This window comes from Pogona vitticeps, chromosome 3 (genome assembly GCF_051106095.1).
Source record: "Pogona vitticeps strain Pit_001003342236 chromosome 3, PviZW2.1, whole genome shotgun sequence".
In the NCBI taxonomy this organism is placed as follows: domain Eukaryota; kingdom Metazoa; phylum Chordata; class Lepidosauria; order Squamata; family Agamidae; genus Pogona; species Pogona vitticeps.
The window spans coordinates 153,615,452-153,628,132 of NC_135785.1; positions in this window are offsets into that span (position 1 = coordinate 153,615,452).

Here is a 12,681-nt window from a genome sequence, read left to right on the forward strand (position 1 = left end):
AGGTCTGAGTGGGTTCAGAACAAGTACCAAATCACCCACAGAAAATTCCCTGTGTCTGGATCTCTTGTCGTGGAAGAACTTCTGACTTGCTTGAGCGTCCAACAAATTGTCTCTGGCTAACTCCTGGACAGCCAAGAGTTTCTCTTGAAGTTTTCTAACAAAATCAGCAACTGGCACAGTACTACTTTTAACCACACCTTCCCAATCGGATTTCAGGAAGTCCAATGGTCCTTGTAGATTTCTTCCAAACACCACCTCACTTGGAGAAAAGCCACCTAGTGAAGAATGGGCTGAGCTACGGTAAGCAAACAAAGCAAAAGGCAAAAGCTCATCCCAAATGTTTCCATATTCTTGGGTCAAAGTTTTAATCATCCTAAGCAAAGTTTGTTGACCTCTTTCCACCATACCATGAGATTGAGGATGATGAGCCGTGCTAAAACTGATGGTTATTCCACTTATCTCGCAGATCTTACGCATAAGTTCACTTGTAAAGGCTCCTGCTTGATCACAAATTATTTTGGATGGTACTCCAATACGCGAGCACAAGTCCACAATAATTCTAGCTATGGTGGTAGCTGTCAGGTTGCTAATAGCGTAAGCCTCGATCCACCTACTGGCAGAACAGATGAAAGAAATGATGTATTTCTTCTTAGATTTAGTAGGAACAAAAGGTCCTAGCACATCCATTTGCAAACACTGGAACACTTGGTCAGGAATTTCCATAATCTGCATTTCGGCCTTTACCTTGTCAGTTTGATGGCCTGTGCGTTGGCAATAGTCACAAGAACTGACATAGTCCTTTACAGTTTTTGAAATACCAGGCCAGTAAAAATGTTGAGAAATCCTCTTTAGGGTTTTTTGTATTCCCTGGTGCCCACTACTTGGATGGTCATGAGCCATTTCTAGTATTCTCAGTCTATATTCAGTAGGCACGACTAACTGTTGAACAGGTTGGGCATCCAAGTTGGATTTGGGGAAATATTCTCTGTACAAAAGTCCATTTTCTCCCCACAGGAAACTAACTTGCTGATGCGCAGGACGTTCAGCATAGTTGTCTGCTTGTGACCTCAAAGAAGCTAGAGAGGGATCATTAAGTTGCTTCAGTCTAAAGTCCTCTGATCCCTTAGGTATCACCTCCTCCATTTTAGTTTCTGTTGTAGCTGCATTATCAGGTTCGGTCACAAGAGGCTGCTGTTGGGTAAGGTCTCCATCTGAGCTATCCTCAGTGGATTCCTGCTCCCGTTCAGGATCATGCATCTCCCTACTTTGAGAACGCGTAACTACCGACATTGAAGTTGCATTTTGACTCTGCATGTGATCCAAAAAAGCAAGATCATTTCCAAGAAGAAAATCAGGTTTTCCCTCATGGGTTAAAATATGTTTTGCACCTGACCAGCTCTTATAGGAAATTTTGACATAAGCTAGAGGAATGAAACGCTGATCAGTCTCTATAGATCCATAAGTTTTTACTGGACACCTCAGGTTGTTCAAGATTAAGGTGGGGTCTAGAAAACGTTTGCTTATCGAAGAAATGTCGGCACCCGAGTCACGAAAAGCACTTAAAGCCATATCACCTCCAGGTGTGTGAAGAAAAACCACCTCAGAAAATGTGCGGGTTGCCCAGTCCCTTTGCGCAGTTGGTACTATGCAATCAGGATCCATAACAGAAAACCTCTCTCCTGATGCAGTCTCTTTTACAATTTCTGAGGAAATTGAAGCAATTTGTAAGTCCAAAACTCTAGGCACATATTGGTTTACTGCTGCCTGCATTCCACTGGCTTGCGAAGGGGTTACAGTTAGGTTAACTCCTTCCTGACTCTGTGAAGGCACAATGCTTGACTGGTGAGGCACAGAAACTGCATTACTGGCAGCTGGCACTTGCTGAGTTCCTGCTGGCACAGAACTTACATACGCCATCTTGGGTGTGCCTGCTTTAGATCTGCGTGGAGCTGGCACAGGTGTTTTTCTAGCTGGCTCCTTAACTTGGCTAGCTGGCACATTCAACCTTGGGCAATCTCGTCGCAGATGAGAGCCACCACATTCAAAACATTTAAGAGGCGTTTTACTCTGGCTAGGAGCTAGACTCCTGCGTTGCTCAAATAAACTTTGCTTGGGCTCTTGAGGAAAAGACTTTCTAAATTCAGGCTGACTCTGTCTCTTAGGCGCTATTGGTGCAGTCTTTGCCCTAACAGGTAGGTCATCATGGTAGTAAGGTAGATTGCTGCTATCAACACTGGCTATTGAGTCCTCAAACTCCTCTTTTTCCTTCAGCTCATTAACCAAACGCTCCACCTCTTTCTCTCTGTACTGCTTCAATAACTCATCATCAATGTTCTGATTACGAATAGTTTGAGTGTGACAAGCAACAAAATCAGCAAACATCATTGTTAACTTATCCACTGGTGATAGACTCTTGTTAGGATCAGGGCCCTCAGCACCGGCTGCTGCTGCTGCTGCCCCTGCTGTGCCATCAGACATGCCTCTGCCTGGCACTCCCCTCCCTACTGGAGTGCTGGCACCCGCCATTTCCTCTGCCTGATCCATCTGTTGCAACTTAGTCCAAGTCTGATCTGAATCAGATCTAAGTAGATCCTGGACGTCCTGTGCTGGGAGTTTAGCCATTATATTTCCCTCTTGTAATTCCCTTCTCAGTTGTGAAGAATCATAAGTAATCCTTTGCTTAGCTCCACTTGGAGTCAAGACGTCGTGCTCAAGAGCCTCCAAAAGCTCTTGGTGCCAGGGCTTCGTATCTGTACTAACCAAAGGCAGCTTAGCAGATGCACTACCAATCTTAACTTTCCTCTGAGTCACAAACAGCTCTCCAGGCAATTCCAAAAATTCTTCTCCTGCTAATTGTTGATCCATATAAGCTGCAACTAACGCAAACGCCAATCCGACCCAAAAGGAAAAATCTTCTCCCCACTCCTGCAGCCTAAACTGTAGGGTGTGGGCAAGCCATAAAACATTCTGGCAGGAAACAGCCCTAAACTGGAGCTTAAGAAGGGCGACCGTTTACTTGCAAGAAAATGCCCACTCATTAAACAGCCCAATTAAACAGATTTTAATGTCTGTTAAAACCTAAGCGTTGTTTCTTATCAGACCTCACTGCAGCTAAGTCTTTCCGTAAGATCCTTAGCTGGAAAGAGAAAAGCAATTTGGCTAATTTACAGCCTGTCAGCATGCACGCACTCCCTCAGCCAAGGCTTCTGGAAGAACGCCTGCAGCTTCACTTACAAAGCAAGCACCATAAATCCATAAATCACACTAAAGCACGTGTTCCGTCCCACCGCTGCCACCATGTAAGCAGCCCCTTATCTCCAAGAAGATTTATGGGGGTGCCGGAAATTGGGACGAGTACGAAAACCAGACAAACCTCTAACTGCTGAGCAGAGCCACTTGGAACTCAGCCGGGTTCTGTCTAAATTTTCTTCCTCAGAGGCCAATCTCCTTATTAAGAAAGCAACACACACAGACACATCCTGGAGTTATACTCAGAATGATTTGGCTCTGAAAGTTTGGTAGCAAACCCACGTGGCCAATTAGACATCAGCTAGTCTGTTCAAGAAACAATGCTTCTAGATAGAAATCAATCATTACTGTTTTATTGAAAAGAATTCAGTTGATAGTAAAATAGTTTAGTAGGTACATTTTCATTCAAGACCAACGGAACACTCCACTCCCCCCACTCCAGCTAAAAAAAATAAAGAAATGAAACTATGCTAACTAATATAAAGGATAACATAGTCCATCTCACGTGTCTTGGGTCTTCAAAGGCTGATGCTAGATGAAAACCAGTCCATGGTAGGAAAAATAGTCCATTTAGGGAAAAGCACGTGTCTGCCCCTTTCTCAGGCAAACTCCATCTTTCTTCTTCTCCTCACTCTTTTTCTTCCCAGAATGCCTCCTGGGTCTTGTTGTCCCGCCTAACTTTCTCATGGAGCTTCAGTTGTTATCATTCTTTGTGGCAGAATTATTTTGACTACGAAAGTCTCTGCTCTCTGCTCATCTTAGCAACGAGATAACCAGAGAGCGAAGCCTCTCTGAAACAGCATGTAAAACTTTCCTACTACAGAACAGACTTTAAATCAAAATGGATGCTATTGGGACAATCTTAGGACTACATATCCCATTCTAATACACATAAAAACACAAATCATCACACTGCCAATCTAGAATGTGTCTACTTTTGGCGGTTTATATATAATATAAAAATAAACTAAGATACAATCCAGATTAATCCAAGATGGGAAAGGAAAAAAGAAAGGGGGGAAGAAGAAGAAGAAGGAGAGAAAAGATAAAGAAGAAAAGGGGAGATAGGGTAGGTAATGGCTGTAGGGAAGGCCTGCCTGTACAGCCATGTCTTCAAGTTAGCCTTGAAGGCCCTTGGTGAGGGAGCCAGACAGGTCTCAACAGGTAAGTTGTTCCAAAGGTGAAGGGCCACTGCTGGTCAGACTTAAATGTCTCCTCCAGAAAAGTGGAGAAAAAATCACCCTGATTTACTAGAGACCTGGTCTTAAAGAAACAAATGGAACAAAAGGTGAAGCAAAGATAGTGGGAAGTATGCAGCAGATTGGAATGAACTTGGCCTTCTAGGTGAACCAGGTTGTTGGATCCATTTCAGTTTCACCTTAAGCCTGATTATGACACTGAAGCAGCATTGGTTACCTTGGTGGATGATGTATGTAATGAACTAGATGGAAGAGTGTTTCACATTTACTTCTGCTATACTTCCTAATGGCTATTCACCATGGTATACTTCTGAAGCACCACTCTGGGATGGTATCTGAAGGAACTCTCTTACAGTAGCTCCAATCACTCCTGGACAATCAGACTCAAAAAAGTGATGCTGGGGGACTCCTCCAGCCTAGGGTTTGGACTGTGGGATCCCTCAAAGTTCAGATTGTTTCCCTATGCTGTTTAATCTGTATATGAAATTCCTGGAACAGTTTCCTGACTTGAGGTTTGAAGCCATCAGCTATGCTGCTGACATCCAACTTTCTCTCTCCTTTCCATCTAGTTCCAAGGAACTCTAGCCTGGTGCTATTAGTGGACTGAACAAACTGAAGCTAAATTTGGGCAAGAAAGAGGTACTTCTGGTCAGTCAAAAGGCAGCTCAGCATGCAGAATTTCAATCTGGTTTGGATCAGGTTACACATCTTATGCAAACTCAGGTCCTCAGCATCGTTGTACTACTGTACCTATTCCTGAACCTGGGTATTATTGTTTCCGTGGTGCTCAAGAGTATATTTGTACAGCTAAAGCTGGTGTGCCAGCTTCATCCATTCCTGGAAATGTCTGATGTCACCATAGTGGCACAGCCATAATTATATCCCTCTTGGATTACTGTAACATGTTCTATACTAGACAACCTTTGAGGACTGTTTGGATATGGTAAGTTCAAAACATTTGAGCCAGACCATTGACCAGGATGATTCCAAGACTCATACAGATCCCTGTGTGAGTTTCACTGGCTTCACTAGTCCATATCCAGCCACAATTTAAAAATCAGATTGCAGTTTTCAAGATCCCATATAACTTGGGTCCAGGCTATCTGAAGGACCATATAGTTCCCAATGGATCTTGAGATATTCAGAATAGGTCCTTCTCTCATCATGCTACCCTCACAGGCATGTTTGTCAAAGACACAAGAGAGGATATTTCTGGTGGTTGCTCTCAGGCTATGGAACTCCTCCCACATGAGGCTAATTTCGCCTTATCCCTGTTGTCATTCCAGCAGAACACAAATATTTTTCTTTTCAAGCAAACCTTTGGTAATTAAATGACCTGGTGGGAAAGAAGTTTTACTGCTATGTGTGTATATACAGTACACTTTACTGTTCTATTATGTGTTTCTAACTTGTTCAAAACTTATTTTAAGTGAGTGATTCCCCCCAACATACTGGTGTATGTTTAATCTTATTTGAATACTGTAATTTATTGTGATTTTAGTTGTATAGGTTTCTTAGTCTTTTGTAAGCTGCCTTGGTTCACTCTACTTAGAAAAGGGTCATAGAAATTCATCAACCAACCAACCACTCAATTAATTGATTCTGAGAAATAGACACTTTGTGACTGGCTACAACCATCATGTCTATCATTTTTTGAACAGGAACGCATCTCCCTCCATACCACCCATTTTATCAGAGTGGCCACTTCACTCTCTTAAAATTCAAAATGTGGGCACTGATCCCAGAAGGCTAGAGTGCAATCAATTGTATCACTGTTTTCATTTCCTTGCACAGCAAGTAAGTCAAGGGAAGCCAGGAGATGATGAATGCAGTACTGTGGCATTAGCTGCAGTTGCCTTCAGCCAGATCAGCCAGACTGATATTACCCACAAAATGGTTGCTCATCCCATCAAATTCATTAAATTTGTTACAGTTTAGTGAGGTCTCTCTGTGTAAAGGAAAATGGAGAAGAATGGAGGCCATTAAAGCATCACTTGAGGCTGAAAGAGTATTTCCTGAAAGGGCATCTAGATAAACTTGCCTGTAGATTTAGTGAGAACCAGATCTGAAAACCACTTTGAGCCATGCCTTTCAGGTCCATCCAAAGCTAAACAGGCCAGTTTGTGGTAGTCTGTCACCCAGTCATGTCTCCCTCAGTATGTCATTAAGAAGCCAGGAAGAGGATGGTGCATCCATTCTTGAGCTTCAAATTTGTATGGAATGGCCAAGTTATGAGAATACAGAGGATACAATGGACTCCATTACTTTGAGTGCTCATTTCTACATCTCTTGGGATGTACGTATGTAAGGTAACTAGAGTCACACCCTGTCCTGTTGCAGACCACTGAAATAGTCAATGAATGTACTGTATCCTGCCATTTCATTCATGGGCCCATATGCAAAAAAAGCATCACAGTAGTATATGTTAGTAACATCAATAAAGAAAAACAAATGTTTCCGTACATATTGTTTTATTTTGACCTGCTGCTATTGCATTTCCTTCAGAAGATTTTTAAGCAGCTATTTCCTTTTTGGTAAGCTGCCATCTTGGATCGTGAATACTTCAAAGGGAGGAAAGAAAAGAATTGTTTCCTATTGAAATTATATGAAGGTTTGAGGTTATGGGTGACCAGGACTACAAAACCTTTTTAAAAAAAAAAAATGAGGGTGAATCATAACCTATTTCCTAGACACTGTGGCTTTCAGGGACTTGGCAAGCTTAAGTGGTATTACTCGCCAGCCAAACTAATCTTGGCCAAAACGATAGTTGCAAATCTCTCTCTCTCTCTCTCTCTCTCTGTGCATGCTTCTTAGTGTAAATTTAAAGAAGGGAAAACTGACATTGGTCTCAAATGGGACACTCATTTGATAAAACCGATTCATTCTTCTCCATGTCACAGAAGATATAACTTTTATTGACTAGAGAAGAGCAAGCACTTGAGTGGTTATCTATCTCAGTGGTTCTTAACCTTTGTTACTCGTATGTTTTTGAACTGCAACTCCCAGAAACCCTAGCCAGCACAGTTGGTGGTGAAGGCTTCTGGGAGTTGCAGTCCAAAACTCATGAGTAACCCAAGGTTAAGAACCAGTGATCTATCTCATGTTCTAAAACAATTCATCTGGCTTTGGGTACTCTGCACCTTGATTTGAGGGTAAGGGCAAGCCCTTTTTTGTTTTTGGTTCTCAGTAGGCAGCAACATGTCTTAAGATAACATGGAAGTTGACAAATACTCTGGGAACTGGGAAGCCAATCAGCAGATGTAGTGTGAATGCCGCATATGTTAACTGGCTTACCAAATGCAATGATGTTAGTGTTAACAACAGAACTGTTCAGTGAATTATTTTTGTTAATGTGTTCATCACTCTCCATAGCTTCTGCATTTCATTTCTCTTATTTCACTGTTTTCAATTTTCACCCATCACAACAGTTTGTGCCTGTGTGTGTTTTGTGTGTGTGTGTGTGTGTGTGTGTGTGTGTGTGTGTGTGTGTGTGTGTGTGTGTGTGTGTGTGTGAGAGAGAGAGAGAGAGAGAGAGAGAGAGAGAGAGAGAGAGAGAGAGATTGAGAGAGAGAGAGAGAGAGAGAGAGGTTTGTGTGGGTAACTCAAGATAAGCTCTCATGCCTGTGCTGAAGTGCTGTGCTTTCCCCTCTTTTATTTAGTGTAATCTTCAGACATATTCCAGCATGAATTTAACATTCTTGGGCATGAATCATTTTAATAACACTGTGGTATTAAAAATATTTATATCTAGAAAGACATTAGAAATAATCTGATCTAACATCAGCATGCTGTCTTCTTTATTTCTTTACATTTTTGCAAGTCGTTCTTTTCTCTGAAGACATTGAGGATGGAAAACAACATGATTAAAATGATAAAATATATTAAAATACATATATAACAAACAGAACAATCTAAACACTAGAAAACACATCTACATAAAATGGTAAAAATGCATATAAAATTAGAAGTATCCAAAAGCCTGCCAAATGAGTTCAATCTTACATCCACTCCTGAAATCCATATAAACAATACATGGTATGGTATGGGGTTGGAAGTGGGACCATGTATGTAGATGGGATCAAATGGATTGACTGAGTTTTCCTTTGACATCCTGTAATTACAAGAAATGCCAGTGATGGGTGGTAGGCCAAGTATTCTGGCCCTTGTGGGATAAGACAAAACAATTATAACCAAAAATCCCCCAAAACTCAACCCAAACAAAGAAACACATCATAAAACTATTGAGTGGCTTTACTGCAAATAAAATTGATTCCACATTTGTTATCATTATTATATCTTTTAAATTAAAATTATAGTTCATCTTCCGCCATACTTCTGTTCCTTCATTTCCTCGTAGCTCGGTAGTCAGGTTTTCTGTCATATCTACACTGTGTTCTAGTAATTATGCATGACTGCTCAGGTTTAAATAACCAACCTGTGGATATCCTCATTAAGGATAGTTCTGAAAAAGACAGCTGGAGAGTTTTGTCTGATTCACCACCTATCTTACCCAGCAGGCAAAGAGATGGTGAAGTGCAACATTAAGCTGGCATTTCATCTTCTCCAAGTCCACCCTGAAGATTTTAGCCTGCTAGTTTTTGCTTTTGATGACTCATTTTATATGGGCACTTCCTATGGGATGCTCAGTCTCTTGTGCCACTTTTGAATACTTCAGCTCTTTTCTGGAATAGGCGTTGAAGCACAGGACTGCATTGTCATAGGTAGTGCATTATTTAGATGATTTTTTTGTTCTGTGGGAAGCAAGGATCAGCACACTGTAGGCGACTCACGGCTGCCTTCCTGGGGTTGACAGAGAACCAAGTGTGCCTTTTGCTGAGGAAAAAAAAACAGAGGGGCCATCAGCTGTGCTGACATATTTTGACATCAAACTCAGTGGCCTATGGCAATCTAGCAGGCTTCCTGTTGAGAAATTAGTGGATCTTAGATGTAGGTTGGGGGAACTGTTGATCCAGAAAAAGGTTTCATTAAAAGAGCTCCAGGAGGTGGTATGTAAGGCAGTGGAACCAGGCAGGGCCTTCCTGCAGTGGTTGTGTGAGGCTATGAAAGTCCTATCCAGACTGCAACACTGTAGGTGGCTCATGGACAGAATCAAAGATGACCTGAGGGTTTGGATATGGTTTTTGGAAGGTTTTAACAGTGTCTCCTTCTGGAGGAGAGAGTTGTGGTTAGGTACTGAATTCCAGGTACAGACATATTCTGCAGGTTCCCATGGTTATGGGTTGTAGTTTTACAGCAGCTGGTGTGCTAAGATTTGGCCATCAACCTGGAAAGAGAAGGGCATTATGCAGGATCTGACTTTCCTAGAATTTTTTGCAATAGTTGGGGCTTTATGATTACAGGCAGAAGCATGGGCAAACTTTTCAGTAATTTTTTCATGTGATAACCAAGTGGTTGTACACGTGATCAGTTCCCTCACCTCAAAGTCCCAAAGGGTTATGTGCTTAGTTCAAGCCTTTACATTGTGTTGTCTTTATTACAATATCCTTTTTCAGGCTCATCACATCCTTGGGGTGGACAATGTCCTTGGTGATGCTCTGTCCCAGCAACAGAGCAGACAGTTCAAGGTGTTGGCCCCAGGAGCCCAGGTGCATGCAGATGTCTTGCTGGTAGAGGTTTGGAGTCTTGGACCTTGGAGGCCTACTGAGCCATAGACTTGGCAATAGCACCAAGTATGAGGTGCTCTTACATAGTGGCATGTAAGAAGTTTTTCAACTTTTGTGGCAGGGAGGGATTGGGTCACCTTTGGCCTGCTCCTCTTGATCATTTCCTGCAATTCAGTGCTCATTTGCACAATTAGGATTTAGCTCCTAGGTCCATTGTGGGTAGAATGTCAGCCTTGGAAGTCTTTGTGAAGGTGCAAGGGATCCCTGACTTAACCTCTAACTTCTGCATTTGGAAGATGTTGGAGGGATGGGGTAAAGAGTGTGGGATGGAACCAGATAAGCAAAGTCCAATCTCATCTTCCATGCTTAAGTGACTATCAAACATCAGGTTGTTGGTCTGCAGGGATGCTTATGAGGTCAGCTTATATATTGGGGCAACACTTATTGTTTTCTTCAGAGCTTTCAGAATTAGAGAGCATGTGGTAGCATCTGGGGCTGATATATCAAGGACAGTGTTACAGCTGTCGGATGCAGTGGTCTCCAAAGACTGAGTTATATTTCATGTAAGAAGATCAAAAACAGACCAAAGGGCAGGTGATATCTTTAGGAAAATGCTCCATATTAATGCTGTGTTGGGGCCATGCGTGATTACCTCGCGCTGGTGAGGAGAGGGTGAGGGAGAGTTGTACCAAAACCAGAACAGGTCTCCTTTAACTAAATTGCAATTCTGGAAAGTTACTTCTGTGACCCTAGAGAAAGCAAGGATAGTAGGGTACAAGTTCAGAATGCACTTGTTCCAAATAGATCTGGCATTGATGGCAGATGCATTGGGCTATGGAAGTGAGGGATTAAACAGGTTGAGAGGTGGTCTTGTCAGCAATATCCTGTCTACGTGTGCATACTGCTGCAGTCCTGGGTTCTGGCTTTTTCATATCCGGAGCCCACATTGTCAAGAGTTTGTGCTTTGCTGGTCACCCACAGTTTCATTTTTTGGGCTGCCAAATTTGCTTTGAATTCGAGTTGGGGGAGGAAACTTGGTCTCAGAGTTTGAGCCACATTGGAATGGTGTGGTCAAAGGGGCCTGTTATGGGGCAGGTTCATGGACCTGGTTACACACAGTTGTGTTGATTTACCTTTTGTCATAGTTGTTCACCTGGGTGGAAATGACTTGACCCAAAGGACAGACAAGTCCCTTATTTTACAGGTGATTGCAGACTTGCAGGCCCTTGTGTCCAGATGTCCGAAATTGTGTTTAGTGTGGTCAACTACGCAACCACGGCATGTATGGAGCACCAACTGTAACCCTAGACACATTGATAAGGCCTGGATGGGAGTTAAACTGCAAGATCAGAAAAGTGATGTTGACAGGCTTGGGATCTGTGATAACATATCTGGAACTCCGGGTTGAATGCCCTGGACTATACCGTCCTGATGGCATACACTTATCTGAGGAGGGGCTACACTTTTTTTCATGTAAAACTCCATGGGGTTCTGAAGACCGAAAATATGGGGAGCATGGAGCATACCAGTAACCCCCTATGCCATGGTGGGTAGTGCAGAAGGCATGAGTTACAAGGGATGACCAACAGGGGTGTAGCCATAACATCTCCCAGAGTTGAAGACCCAGAGGTTTCTGTGCCAGGATGTGGATAAGCAGAGGCCTCCCTGGGGCCCAGAGTCAGGAGCCTCGGGCAGCCTGTTCTCAGGAGATAACCTGACTTTATGGGGACTCACCATGAGAAGGTCAGGGTCTGGGGCAAGGTGAAATTTCCAAAATTGATCCAAGTTGTGGAGGCAGGAGGCAGGACTTTTTGACTTTTGCATATTCAGGTGTGTATTTTATGGATCAATGAAGAATAAATATATAAAAGAATTATAGTATAAGAATATATTTAAGCATTTCACTTGAATTTGTTTGGGACAGTCACCTGTAGCGGCAAAAGAGAGGAGTGGTTAGTAGCCAGATAGAAGAGAGGAAGCATTGAATCTGAATTTGGATTGACCTGGAACCTGCCTTCATTATTCCTTGTGTTTTAGGGAAATGCTGCAATCTGTTTCCAAGCCCAAATGAAAGTTTTCCATCACTAGTAAACCTGGACATTTTTTAAAATTCAAGCTTCCAGATGTCCTTCCATAAATGTGCTGGCTTGGCAGGAATGGTCTTTGGGTTTAGAAATGGACAACTTTAGTGAAGCTCTTAGCAGTGTGCCAAGTATCTAGGATTCATAACAACTTTTGGCTGGCTTCTAAAACAGTTTGAACCTGGAGAATCTCCACCCGAGGACATAGGTTGGCTTGAGAAAGCAATACTTTGATGGTTAGGTTTCTAAGAAGACTGCTGAGTACTTTGCAATGGCTTCTGGCTGGCTCCTAAACTTTAGGTCAGTCACAATGAACATGGCTGCTTGCTGAAGCTTGCCAGTTAACAGTAACAATTTGTGTGTGACTGTTTTACTCTTGATAGTAGGTTTGGGCTATGAAGTGCAATATCAGTAACTTGAAAGTGAAAAAGATATAAATAATACATTTTTCTTCCAATTCTATATTTTTTTTCTTTGTCCACAACAACAGCTTTGTCTCTATAACTGGCCTGCTTAGTTTATTACTCA